General features: G+C 41.4%; 2 non-coding genes across 2 annotated transcripts; both read right to left on the reverse strand.

The window, feature by feature from the left end:
• Positions 1-107, reverse strand: LOC147928717 (small nucleolar RNA R71). The gene has a single exon (XR_015581106.1). It is a non-coding gene; the product is annotated as a small nucleolar RNA R71 (small nucleolar RNA).
• Positions 108-9,239: 9,132 nt separating this feature from the next.
• Positions 9,240-9,346, reverse strand: LOC147928718 (small nucleolar RNA R71). Its single transcript, XR_015581105.1, has one exon. It is a non-coding gene; the product is annotated as a small nucleolar RNA R71 (small nucleolar RNA).
• Positions 9,347-12,335: the final 2,989 nt, after the last annotated feature.

The following is a 12,335-nucleotide window of genomic DNA, read 5'->3' on the forward strand; positions in this document are numbered from 1 at the left end:
AGGTTGAGGAATGATATTTCTGGGTTTGCTCAAAGGAATAATGAGAGCTTTTGTGAAGCTTGGGAAAAGTTTAAAGGATTCCAGACTCTGTGTCCTCACCATGGCTTCAGCAATGAGTCCCTTCTAAGCACTTTGTATAGAGGAGTGCTTCCCAAAATCAGAATGCTTCTTGATACAGCTTCCAATGGCAACTTCCTCAACAAGAATGTGGAAGAAGGATGGGAATTGGTTGAGAGAACCTTGCTCAGTCAGATGGTAATTATAATGAAGATTATGATAGGCCCATAAGGATCCCCTCCACTGATCAAGAGGACAAATACAAGCAGGATTTAAAGATGGTCAATGAGAAGCTTGACAAGATTCTCCTAAGCCAGTCAAAAACCATTCACTTCATTAGTGAAGAAGAAGCTCCAGTCCAAGAAGGAGATAGGGAGTTTGCTGAGTTGTGGTATATGCAGAACCAAGGAGGAGGATACAAAGGCTACAACCAATGGGGAGGATTCAAGCAGAACAACCTCTCTTATAGGAGCACTAATGTAGCCAACCCTCAAGACCAAGTCTATCCACCTCCTCAGCCTCAACAACAGAACAACTATGCACCCAAGCAGCAGCAACAAGTGTTGCAGCCCCAATTGTGTCCCCCACCAGGGTTTCAGACTAACCAAGGCCAGGAACAAGACCTAAGAGCAATGATACAACAACTGTTGATTGGGAAAACCAATGGAAAGATTGAGGAAGCCAAACAGTTTGCTGAGTTGAATCAAAGGTTAACATCACAGTATAATGATCTCAATATGAAGTTTGAAGGTCTGAACTCAAGAGTGAAGTATATGGAGAGCAATATAGCATCTACTTCAGCTCCAAAACCCACCCAACTCCCTGGAAAAGTAGTTCAAAACCGAAAGGAGTTTACTGCCAAAGCCATTCATATCTTTGAAGAAAAAGTCACTGGGGACAGTGAAGTTCAAGTTGGGGAGGATTGGTCATTTTTTGAAGCTCAGAGTGAAGTCTGTGCAAAGCAGTCTGAATCCGGTATTGCACTCGACCAGGTGCTCGAGCAAGCACTCGACCGAGTGAGTGTTCGAGTGGTCAATCAAGCTGAAGAGTCAGAAGTTGTCAAGCCTGCTAAGTACATCCCTCCTGCTTACAAGCCTCCACTACCATTCCCAGGGCGTTTCAAGGCACAGAAGCTTAAGGAACTAAGGGAATTCATTGAGAAAAAAGAAATGTTGGCTTTGCAACAAGAGGAAGAGAAAGCTTTGAAAGAAGATGTTGTGATTGAGAAACAAGAAAAAGTGATGGCCATACAAGAGATCATCATTGCTTACCAAGAAGAAGAAAGATGACCTGCCTTGGAACAGTATGATCCATATCCTCTCTATAAGGATTTTTTGCTTGATTTATCAAAGAAGAAGGCTCAAGCTCAAGATGAGAAGGATCTTGAAGACCTTGGAGGAGTAATCACCCCAATTAAGCTTAAGGATCCAGGTCCATTCTATCTGCCTTGCACACTTTGCTATCTTCACTACAACCAGTGCTTATGTGACTTGGGAGCATCTATCAGTGTGATGCCCTATTCTATAGCACAAAAGCTTGGGCACACTGACTTCAAGTCCACCAACCTTCATATATGCCTAGCTGATGGTTCAAACAGAGATGTGGTTGGCAAGTTGGAGAATATTCCAGTCAAGATAGGAAGAGCAAGGGTTCATACAGATTTTGTGGTATTGAAGATGGACAAGGAACCTGAAGATCCTATCATCCTTGGGAGGCCATTCTTGGCCACAGTTGGAGCTGTTATTGATGTTAAGGAAGGTCTTGTGACCTTGAACATTTCTGAGGGTATAGCTATGAAGTTTAACATCTATAACCCAACCAATCTTCCTACCATTGATGATCAACCTTTTACTATCAAGGACAAGGGTGGTCATGAAGGTTTGAGTGAAGTGGCAGCTCCAAAGGACAATCTCTCTCTTCAAGAAGATTCTGTGGAAAAGCTTAAGAGGTCAGTTCAAGAGTTGACTGGTATGGTTAAGGATCTCCAAGTCAAGTTAAACAAGAGGTCTTTGAGGAAAGCAAGACCAAGGCTCAAAATCAAGAAGAAATATGGTTTGTGTGTTAAGGGTGAGGTGATCAAGGATCAGACTCATAGTGATCAAGAAGTGTCAGGGAGGATTTCATCACCTCCTTGGTATCTAAACAAAGCCTAAAAGGCAACCAAAGACAATCTTAGTGACTCTAAACAAGCTCACTAGGGAGGAAGTCCCTAAGGTATCCTTTGTAAATATGCTTTATTTTCTTAGTAGTTTTGATGTGTTTTCTTTTATGTTTGTGTTGGACAGGCCTTTCAATGAAAGTGTAGATGGGTATGGAGAGATTTGGACTTGGGGAAGGAGATTCGCAAGCCCACTCGACCAGCCCACGAGAGGTACTCAACCGAGTTGGCAAAGAAGTAAGGCCCACTCGATTCTCATTTCTCTAGAATGATCGAGTGGAGGGAAGAAAAAGAAGAAAAATTTTGAAATTTCAAACTTTGGTCAAGGAGCACGACCACGTGCTGGTCGAGTGTGGGGTCGAGTGGCAGCAAAAAGCAGGTCAAAGATTCCCATTTCGAATTTGAATGGTATGGACGCTCCACCCTTGTCTCCTTGTCCCCTTAGCTTCTTTAAATAGAGCCTCACACGATCCTATATCTCTCACACTCTCTCATTTGCTCAAAACAACTAAAATCAAGTTTTAAAATCTCTCTCAAAGTTCATCATTTGCTCAAGCTTGGCTCTTTTAAGTTTTTGGGTCACTAACCTATTAACCTTAAGCTTTGAGTATATTCCCTTCAGTTCTATTCGAAAATGTCTTCAAGGATTACTAGGAAGTCTCAACAAGCGGTTGCAAGCTCCATGGAACGTTGTGATGATCGCCTACAATCAAGGAGAGAAGCTGGAAGAACCACTCGATGCCCCACTCGAGCATGCACTTGACCGAGTGGTGGTCCGAGTAGTCGATCGAGTCAGATGCCGTGTTCAAGAAATCAGTCAGTTGAGGAAGATCCTGAGAGAACTGAAATTGAAAAAGAAAGGGAGCCAAATCTTCGTGAGTTCATGAGGAGAAACAAGGCCAAGGGGAAGAGGCTAGCAGTTGAGATTGAACAAGAGGAGATTGAAAGTGAAAGTGAGGAAGAAAGTGAAGAAGAAGAGCTAGAGGATGATGGAGAAGCAGAATCTTGTGGATTGACAAAGAGGCAGCTTTATGAAGCCTTCATGAGAATGGAGTTCCTAGGAACTAGGTATCCACACAAGGAAGCCATGGAGAAGCTAGCCATTGATAAAGATGTGGAGTATCTGTTTGAGAAGAGCAACCTAACCAAGTTCATGGGGCTTTGCATGGAGGGGTATAAAGAAGAAAGTTGTGAGTTTCTAGCCACAGTCAAGCTGCACACATATGCAAGGAAGGATGATGAGTTTGGAGCTGGTCATATTGCTTTCACAATCAAGGGGAAGAACTATAAGCTTTCATTGAAGAAGATAGCAAATGTGTTTGGTTTTGAAGTTGGTAGTAATAGGAGCTTGATGATACCAAGAGAGGAGCTCTATGCCATTTGGGAAACCATTGGAGACAACATCACCTATTCATCCTCCAAGACCAAGAGTTCAAAGATAAGAAGCCCAGTCCTAAGGTACTTCCACAAGGCCTTAGCAAATACATTCTTTGCTAGGAAGAAGACTGGAAATCTCAATGAGGGTGAGCTCAAGATAATTGACATGGCTCTCAATGGAATCATCCTTGAGGCAAGAAATGGAACAATCATTCTTGGGACCACTGTGGAGACTGACCTTGCAATGGTGCTCATTGACCACATGATATATTTGAGAAGTTGGGTAGGCAAGCTACAAAACAAAAGGTCAATAGGAGCCTTAGCCATTGGAGGCATCATCACTCCAATACTACAAGCTGCCAAGGTCCCACTTAGAGGAGAGAAGGTTTTGCCAAGATGGATTGACTCAAGCTACCTCACCTCTACTCTCATATTGGCCAAGGAAATGCATCAAGGAAATCACATCTTCAACTTTGAGCTTCCAACAGTTGGGAAAAAAACAGTTGATCTTACCTAACCAAGAGCTCACCACCATTCAAGAAGGAGCAAACATTGACTTTTGGCCAGCTGATGAGTTCTTGTTTGATGGGATAGTTCAACCTAGAGTTGATGAAGCTGGAGATGTACAAATGGCTGATGGGGAGGAACACTTTTACTTTGAAGATTATGAGCCCAACCCAAGGGATAGTAGAGGAGTGAGAGAGACTAGCAAGAGGTTGACTCTCCTACAAAAGTGGAGCAAGTGGCATGGGAAGAGGTTTGATAAGCTTAAGAAGAAGGTGACCAATATGGCTAAGTCCATCAAGGGCCTAGAAAAGGAGATTGTTGAGCTGAAGAGTGCAAACTCATCTCCAAGCCATTCAAGCCCTTTGAGGAGGAGTAGCTCAACTAGAGCACTCTCAAGAGTTGCAAACCCTATGGAACCAGCTAGAGCTTCAATGTACGAGTTAAATCAGAGGAAGAGGAGTTGAAGTAGCCGAGAACAATAATTTTTGAGGCACTCGACCGGGTCACTCGAGCACCCACTCGACCGAGCACCCCAGATGCACTCGGCCGAGTTCCAGCCCAAATCACCTTATGGCTTCCCACCTCCAGCTGCTTATCCAGGATATCCAGGTTACCCTCCCATCCCACCCCAGTACTTCATGGATCCATCAATCTACCAGCAGTTCTACCAGCAGCAAGGTCAGAATTTTGACACTCGCTGTCCAGCTCGACCCCCCCCCCCCCACTAAAGCACGTACTTGACCGAGTCCCGGTCGATTCCCATCGTCGAGCTGCCCCAATCTCCACCTCCAAGTCATCAACAAGACCCCAACTACACTTTTGACAGCATGCAAGAGGATGTGGACAGTTTCTTCTCCAATCGTTGAGGTACCACTATCACCTTCCCTTGTACATACCATTGCATTTGATGTTATGTTTTGTTTTTGATCTTGAATCCTCTTACAAATTTCTTTCACACAGAGGACTGTGTGATTTAAGTTTGGGGGAGGTTTGAGATAGCATTTGATATTGTGTTTTGTATTCTTATATCAATTTTTTAGCATCATCATGTTAGTATTTGCATAGCATCTAAGGCATAGAAAACCCCTAAAAATTTGAAACATTTATGCAAAAATCTTTATAACAAAAAAAGAGTGTTCATGTACTTTGCATTGCATATTAGGATCTTGATTAGCATGTTTCATGTAGGATTGTATATTATTTGCATTAGGGATCTATGATGAGCTTTTCCTTGTTAGTTTGCTTGATTCACTAGACTAGGATCAATGCCCAAGTTAATAGTACTTTGATGCTAGTTGAGTGGTTAGAAGCATAAGATTGAACCAAGCCTTGAATTCCTACATTGCATTTGGTCTAAATTGAAGCATGTTGTGATTTGACACTATTTCCTACTTATAAGAACTTAATATTGACTGTTAAATATCAATGTGTGCATTGCTTTAAACTCATGGATACCATATACATATTTGGATCATCTTCCTCCTTTTTACCACTCTTGTTGATCCAAGTAGCTGATTGAATCATTAAAATCAGTTTCCAATACCCTTAACCAACCCTTCTTTCAAGCCATGTTTATTCTTGAGTGTGTAAGGCCTATTTTGGGATTGAGCTTGGTAGAAAGTGTTAGGTTTGAACTGACAAGAATAATGCCTTGTGTAGTTCTAGTTTGCATTATCCAAACTAGATAGGACTAGGTGATTTCATTGTTGGGTTTGGGATTTGGTTGTTTGAAAAAGAAAGAAAAGAAAAGAGGAAAAGAGAAAGAAAAGGTTAGAGTCTTTAGGAGGAGAATGTGTTTAAGTAAAATCAATGTCTAGTGAAAGAATGGAAAGTATGATATTGTTGAAGATGGTTTCAGTCAAAGAAAAGAAAGAAAGAAAAAGAAGAGTATAGCAAAATGCTTTTATGTCTTAAGAATAAGAAGAAAAGAAAACCATAGCAAATAAGTAAGAATCTCCCATTCCACTAGAAAGATCATATAAGAAACCTCTCCTAAGACTTTAAAATCAAAAGAGAAAAGGGTGAAAGAGAAGAGAAGAAGTTAAAGGGTAGCACTAGGATCAATTGGGTTTAGATTGATAGGATAAACACTTTGGGTGCCTTTGGGTAGACAAGGTTTTGTTCTTGTATGTGTCTAAGTGTTCTTACCTTTAGCATTCTTCTAAAGCTCAATCCATTTTTATGAGAGAACCTTGATATTGATAAGCCCCACTCTAAAGAGAGACCATCATTGTCTCTAAACCTTTTACTACCAAGCCAAATGAGTTTAAGCATTGCATATAATTGATTCATGTTCTTGATTAATGAATGTTAAAGGAAATTGTTGATTTGAATGCATGTGGACATCTAAGGCTCAAATCAGTAAACGTTGTGATATGCTTGCCTAAAATCTTGAAGTACAGCTCATTCAACTTGCATCATAGTACTAGTAACTTGGACATTGATTCTAGATGGTCTATTTGCAAGCTTTAGGAGCTGAGATCCCATTTTCAAACCTCACCTACCTTCTTATGTCTTGTTCATTTGCTTGAGGGCAAGCAAAGACTAAGTTTGGGGGTGTTGATGTTCATATATTTTACCCTGTTTTCCCTTAATATATTCACATCTTTTGCATCTTTTGCTATCCATTTTGACCATTATTGCATAGCTTTAGGACTGTTCTTGCATTAGAGTTTAGTTGCATTGCATTTGCATCTTTTCATGCATAAACAGGTGATTATGGAGCTTAAGGAGCATGGAAGCAATGTTGAGGAGAAGTGAAGCAATCATGAGGAGAAAGCAAGAGAGCTAAGGCTGAAGAACCAAGGTCCGGAGTCCAACTCGACTGCCCACTCGACTAGACACTCGACCGTGTGCTAAGAGGGACTCGACCGAGTGGGACGAGCACAAGACGAGCCAACTCGACCGGTCACTCGACCGAGCACCAGGTCGAGTTGGTCGAGCCGCCTGGCTATTTTGTCTTTTAGCATTTTTAGGGCTTCCACTACTTTTTCTATATAAGGGCTTGTACCTGCAGCCACCAAAGAGACCAGCTTTTTAGAGAGTCAAAAACCTAGTTTTTACCTTTTTGGGAATTATTCCTTTTGCACTTTTATTTTCTTAAGATCTTGTACTTCTTTTAAAAGGAGAAAAAAGACTAAATTCTTCAATATTGTTGGTTTCATAACTTTCAGAATATTGAGAATTTGAGTTTGATTCTTTCTTCAATATTGTAGATCTTTGCTTTATCTATCTAATCATGCAAGTTTCATTATTTTATGGGTTTATGATTTTGATGTTCATCATGTATGATTGTTAGTAGTTGCTTAGGATCTTGAGGATGGGTTAGGCTGGGTTGTGTTTGAGGTTTGTTTGATTTGGTCAAGCTTGATTGTTGTAGATCTCTTCTAGGCTAGATGTTCTTAATGCTGATCCTATATCTGAGAGGGTAGGATCTGATTTCAAGCCTCTTAGCATCACACCAATGTCTAAGGAGCATAGATAAGGCTAGATTTAGAGACTATCATTAGGCTTGCTAAGAGATTAGAAGTCTTGTTTGATTTTTGTCATATTGCTTAATGCCTGCTTGTGTAGATTCTTTACTTTGTGAGAACAAGTCTAGAGATGCATGAGTTTGATTGTTTCTTGCCATGAGAGTGGATTAAACATGTCTTAGAAATATATGTCTAGAGATTAGCTCAAGTTGTTTGAGATTTGTTGACCAAGTTAGATGACCTCAATCATAGTCCAGCCCATGAATCCCTCCTCAAGACCTTTCTTGTTTATTGATTTCTTAGCTTAAATCCTGTTGTTTGATCGTTGTTTGATTCGTTTTGGTATTGCTTTGTTTTTCTTGTGTTGCTCTGTTTTGCGTATTTGTCCAGCTCGACCCTGCACTCGATCTACACTCGATCGAGTGCTTGCTCGAGTTCCAACCCAGAACTTGTGTTTAAGATTTATGTTTGTCCTGTTTCATTCTAGTTGCATTTCTGTTGCATTCATTTAGTATCATGTTCATTACTTACCTTGCATTAGTTCAATACTTGCATTTCCATAGTTTCTATTTTTGTTTGTCATAATCATTCTGTTCCATTTGCATTTAGCTCCTAGTTCTTGTAGTTTTACTTTCTGCACTTTCCATTTCATCATAGGATTGTTAGTGACAAACAACCTTTACATCTGGCTTGACATAGACTCATATGCACATCTTGATTGTTCACAAACACTCAAATTGGATTGACACCTCTTATACTACAACTGCATAAGGGGAATTGAAACACCATGCCATCCATTCATTCATAAGTCATCAGTCCATACATCATTCACCCACACCACAAAAAAATATGTGTTTCAATTTGGCGCTGTTGCCCATTTGAGTTTGTTTTGTGACATTTAGGATCATTATTAGTCTAAGATTAAGTTCGTTCACACACTTGTGAAGTTATTGTACTCGAATCTTCTTTTGCTTGGCTGTCTTGAGTTTCAGGTACCCACTCGACCACCCACTCGACCGAGTAGTGATCGAGCACTTGATCGAGTCAGAAGCCAGATACAAATAGCCATCACTGCCCAGTCGACTCGACCACCCACTCGAGCCTGCGCTCGACCGTGTACATGTTCGAGTCTGTACTCGAGTTTGTTGATGCACACAAGGTCAAAAGGCAAAGACAATCTTCAAAGGCCTATTGACAACATCGACAGGCTACAACATGGTTTGAGACATAAGCAAAAAAGAGTAGTTCAGGAACAAGAACAACAAGTGCTAATGGAGCAACAAGATCAACAAGCTCCAAGGGCAAGGAACATTGGTGCTGGGGATGCACCTAACACACACAACCAAAGAGCTGGTATTGTGCCTCCTGCAGTTGCCAATAATAATTATGAAATCAAGAGTGGATTGATCTCCATGATACAAGCCAACAAATTTCATGGGTTGCCAATGGAGGATCCTCTAGATCACCTTGATGAGTTTGACAGAATATGTGGACTCACAAAAATCAATGGAGTAAGTGAAGATGGCTTCAAGTTAAGGTTATTCCCATTTTCCCTTGGAGACAAAGCTCATCTATGGGAGAACACTCTTCCTACTGGAGCAATAACCACATGGGATGCATGCAAAAAAACTTTTCTGGCCAAGTTCTTCTCCAATGCAAGGACTGCTAGGTTGAGGAATGAAATTTCTGGGTTTGCTCAAAGGAATTATGAGAGCTTTTGTGAAGCTTGGGAAAAGTTTAAAGGATTCCAGACTCTGTGTCCTCACCATGGCTTCAGCAATGAGTCCCTTCTAAGCACTTTGTATAGAGGAGTGCTTCCCAAAATCAGAATGCTTCTTGATACAGCTTCCAATGGCAACTTCCTCAACAAGAATGTGGAAGAAGGATGGGAATTGGTTGAGAGAACCTTGCTCAGTCAGATGGTAATTATAATGAAGATTATGATAGGCCCATAAGGATCCCCTCCACTGATCAAGAGGACAAATACAAGCAGGATTTAAAGATGGTCAATGAGAAGCTTGACAAGATTCTCCTAAGCCAGTCAAAAACCATTCACTTCATTAGTGAAGAAGAAGCTCCAGTCCAAGAAGGAGATAGGGAGTTTGCTGAGTTGTGGTATATGCAGAACCAAGGAGGAGGATACAAAGGCTACAACCAATGGGGAGGATTCAAGCAGAACAACCTCTCTTATAGGAGCACTAATGTAGCCAACCCTCAAGACCAAGTCTATCCACCTCCTCAGCCTCAACAACAGAACAACTATGCACCCAAGCAGCAGCAACAAGTGTTGCAGCCCCAATTGTGTCCCCCACCAGGGTTTCAGACTAACCAAGGCCAGGAACAAGACCTAAGAGCAATGATACAACAACTGTTGATTGGGAAAACCAATGGAAAGATTGAGGAAGCCAAACAGTTTGCTGAGTTGAATCAAAGGTTAACATCACAGTATAATGATCTCAATATGAAGTTTGAAGGTCTGAACTCAAGAGTGAAGTATATGGAGAGCAATATAGCATCTACTTCAGCTCCAAAACCCACCCAACTCCCTGGAAAAGTAGTTCAAAACCGAAAGGAGTTTACTGCCAAAGCCATTCATATCTTTGAAGAAAAAGTCACTGGGGACAGTGAAGTTCAAGTTGGGGAGGATTGGTCATTTTTTGAAGCTCAGAGTGAAGTCTGTGCAAAGCAGTCTGAATCCGGTATTGCACTCGACCAGGTGCTCGAGCAAGCACTCGACCGAGTGAGTGTTCGAGTGGTCAATCAAGCTGAAGAGTCAGAAGTTGTCAAGCCTGCTAAGTACATCCCTCCTGCTTACAAGCCTCCACTACCATTCCCAGGGCGTTTCAAGGCACAGAAGCTTAAGGAACTAAGGGAATTCATTGAGAAAAAAGAAATGTTGGCTTTGCAACAAGAGGAAGAGAAAGCTTTGAAAGAAGATGTTGTGATTGAGAAACAAGAAAAAGTGATGGCCATACAAGAGATCATCATTGCTTACCAAGAAGAAGAAAGATGACCTGCCTTGGAACAGTATGATCCATATCCTCTCTATAAGGATTTTTTGCTTGATTTATCAAAGAAGAAGGCTCAAGCTCAAGATGAGAAGGATCTTGAAGACCTTGGAGGAGTAATCACCCCAATTAAGCTTAAGGATCCAGGTCCATTCTATCTGCCTTGCACACTTTGCTATCTTCACTACAACCAGTGCTTATGTGACTTGGGAGCATCTATCAGTGTGATGCCCTATTCTATAGCACAAAAGCTTGGGCACACTGACTTCAAGTCCACCAACCTTCATATATGCCTAGCTGATGGTTCAAACAGAGATGTGGTTGGCAAGTTGGAGAATATTCCAGTCAAGATAGGAAGAGCAAGGGTTCATACAGATTTTGTGGTATTGAAGATGGACAAGGAACCTGAAGATCCTATCATCCTTGGGAGGCCATTCTTGGCCACAGTTGGAGCTGTTATTGATGTTAAGGAAGGTCTTGTGACCTTGAACATTTCTGAGGGTATAGCTATGAAGTTTAACATCTATAACCCAACCAATCTTCCTACCATTGATGATCAACCTTTTACTATCAAGGACAAGGGTGGTCATGAAGGTTTGAGTGAAGTGGCAGCTCCAAAGGACAATCTCTCTCTTCAAGAAGATTCTGTGGAAAAGCTTAAGAGGTCAGTTCAAGAGTTGACTGGTATGGTTAAGGATCTCCAAGTCAAGTTAAACAAGAGGTCTTTGAGGAAAGCAAGACCAAGGCTCAAAATCAAGAAGAAATATGGTTTGTGTGTTAAGGGTGAGGTGATCAAGGATCAGACTCATAGTGATCAAGAAGTGTCAGGGAGGATTTCATCACCTCCTTGGTATCTAAACAAAGCCTAAAAGGCAACCAAAGACAATCTTAGTGACTCTAAACAAGCTCACTAGGGAGGAAGTCCCTAAGGTATCCTTTGTAAATATGCTTTATTTTCTTAGTAGTTTTGATGTGTTTTCTTTTATGTTTGTGTTGGACAGGCCTTTCAATGAAAGTGTAGATGGGTATGGAGAGATTTGGACTTGGGGAAGGAGATTCGCAAGCCCACTCGACCAGCCCACGAGAGGTACTCAACCGAGTTGGCAAAGAAGTAAGGCCCACTCGATTCTCATTTCTCTAGAATGATCGAGTGGAGGGAAGAAAAAGAAGAAAAATTTTGAAATTTCAAACTTTGGTCAAGGAGCACGACCACGTGCTGGTCGAGTGTGGGGTCGAGTGGCAGCAAAAAGCAGGTCAAAGATTCCCATTTCGAATTTAAATGGTATGGACGCTCCACCCTTGTCTCCTTGTCCCCTTAGCTTCTTTAAATAGAGCCTCACACGATCCTATATCTCTCACACTCTCTCATTTGCTCAAAACAACTAAAATCAAGTTTTAAAATCTCTCTCAAAGTTCATCATCTGCTCAAGCTTGGTTCTTTTAAGTTTTTGGGTCACTAACCTATTAACCTTAAGCTTTGAGTATATTCCCTTCAGTTCTATTCGAAAATGTCTTCAAGGATTACTAGGAAGTCTCAACAAGCGGTTGCAAGCTCCATGGAACGTTGTGATGATCGCCTACAATCAAGGAGAGAAGCTGGAAGAACCACTCGATGCCCCACTCGAGCATGCACTTGACCGAGTGGTGGTCCGAGTAGTCGATCGAGTCAGATGCCGTGTTCAAGAAATCAGTCAGTTGAGGAAGATCCTGAGAGAACTGAAATTGAAAAAGAAAGGGAGCTAAATCTTCGTGAGT

This window comes from Camelina sativa, chromosome 14 (assembly GCF_030686135.1).
Source record: "Camelina sativa cultivar CO46 ecotype springtype chromosome 14, ASM3068613v1".
Lineage (NCBI taxonomy): Eukaryota > Viridiplantae > Streptophyta > Magnoliopsida > Brassicales > Brassicaceae > Camelina > Camelina sativa.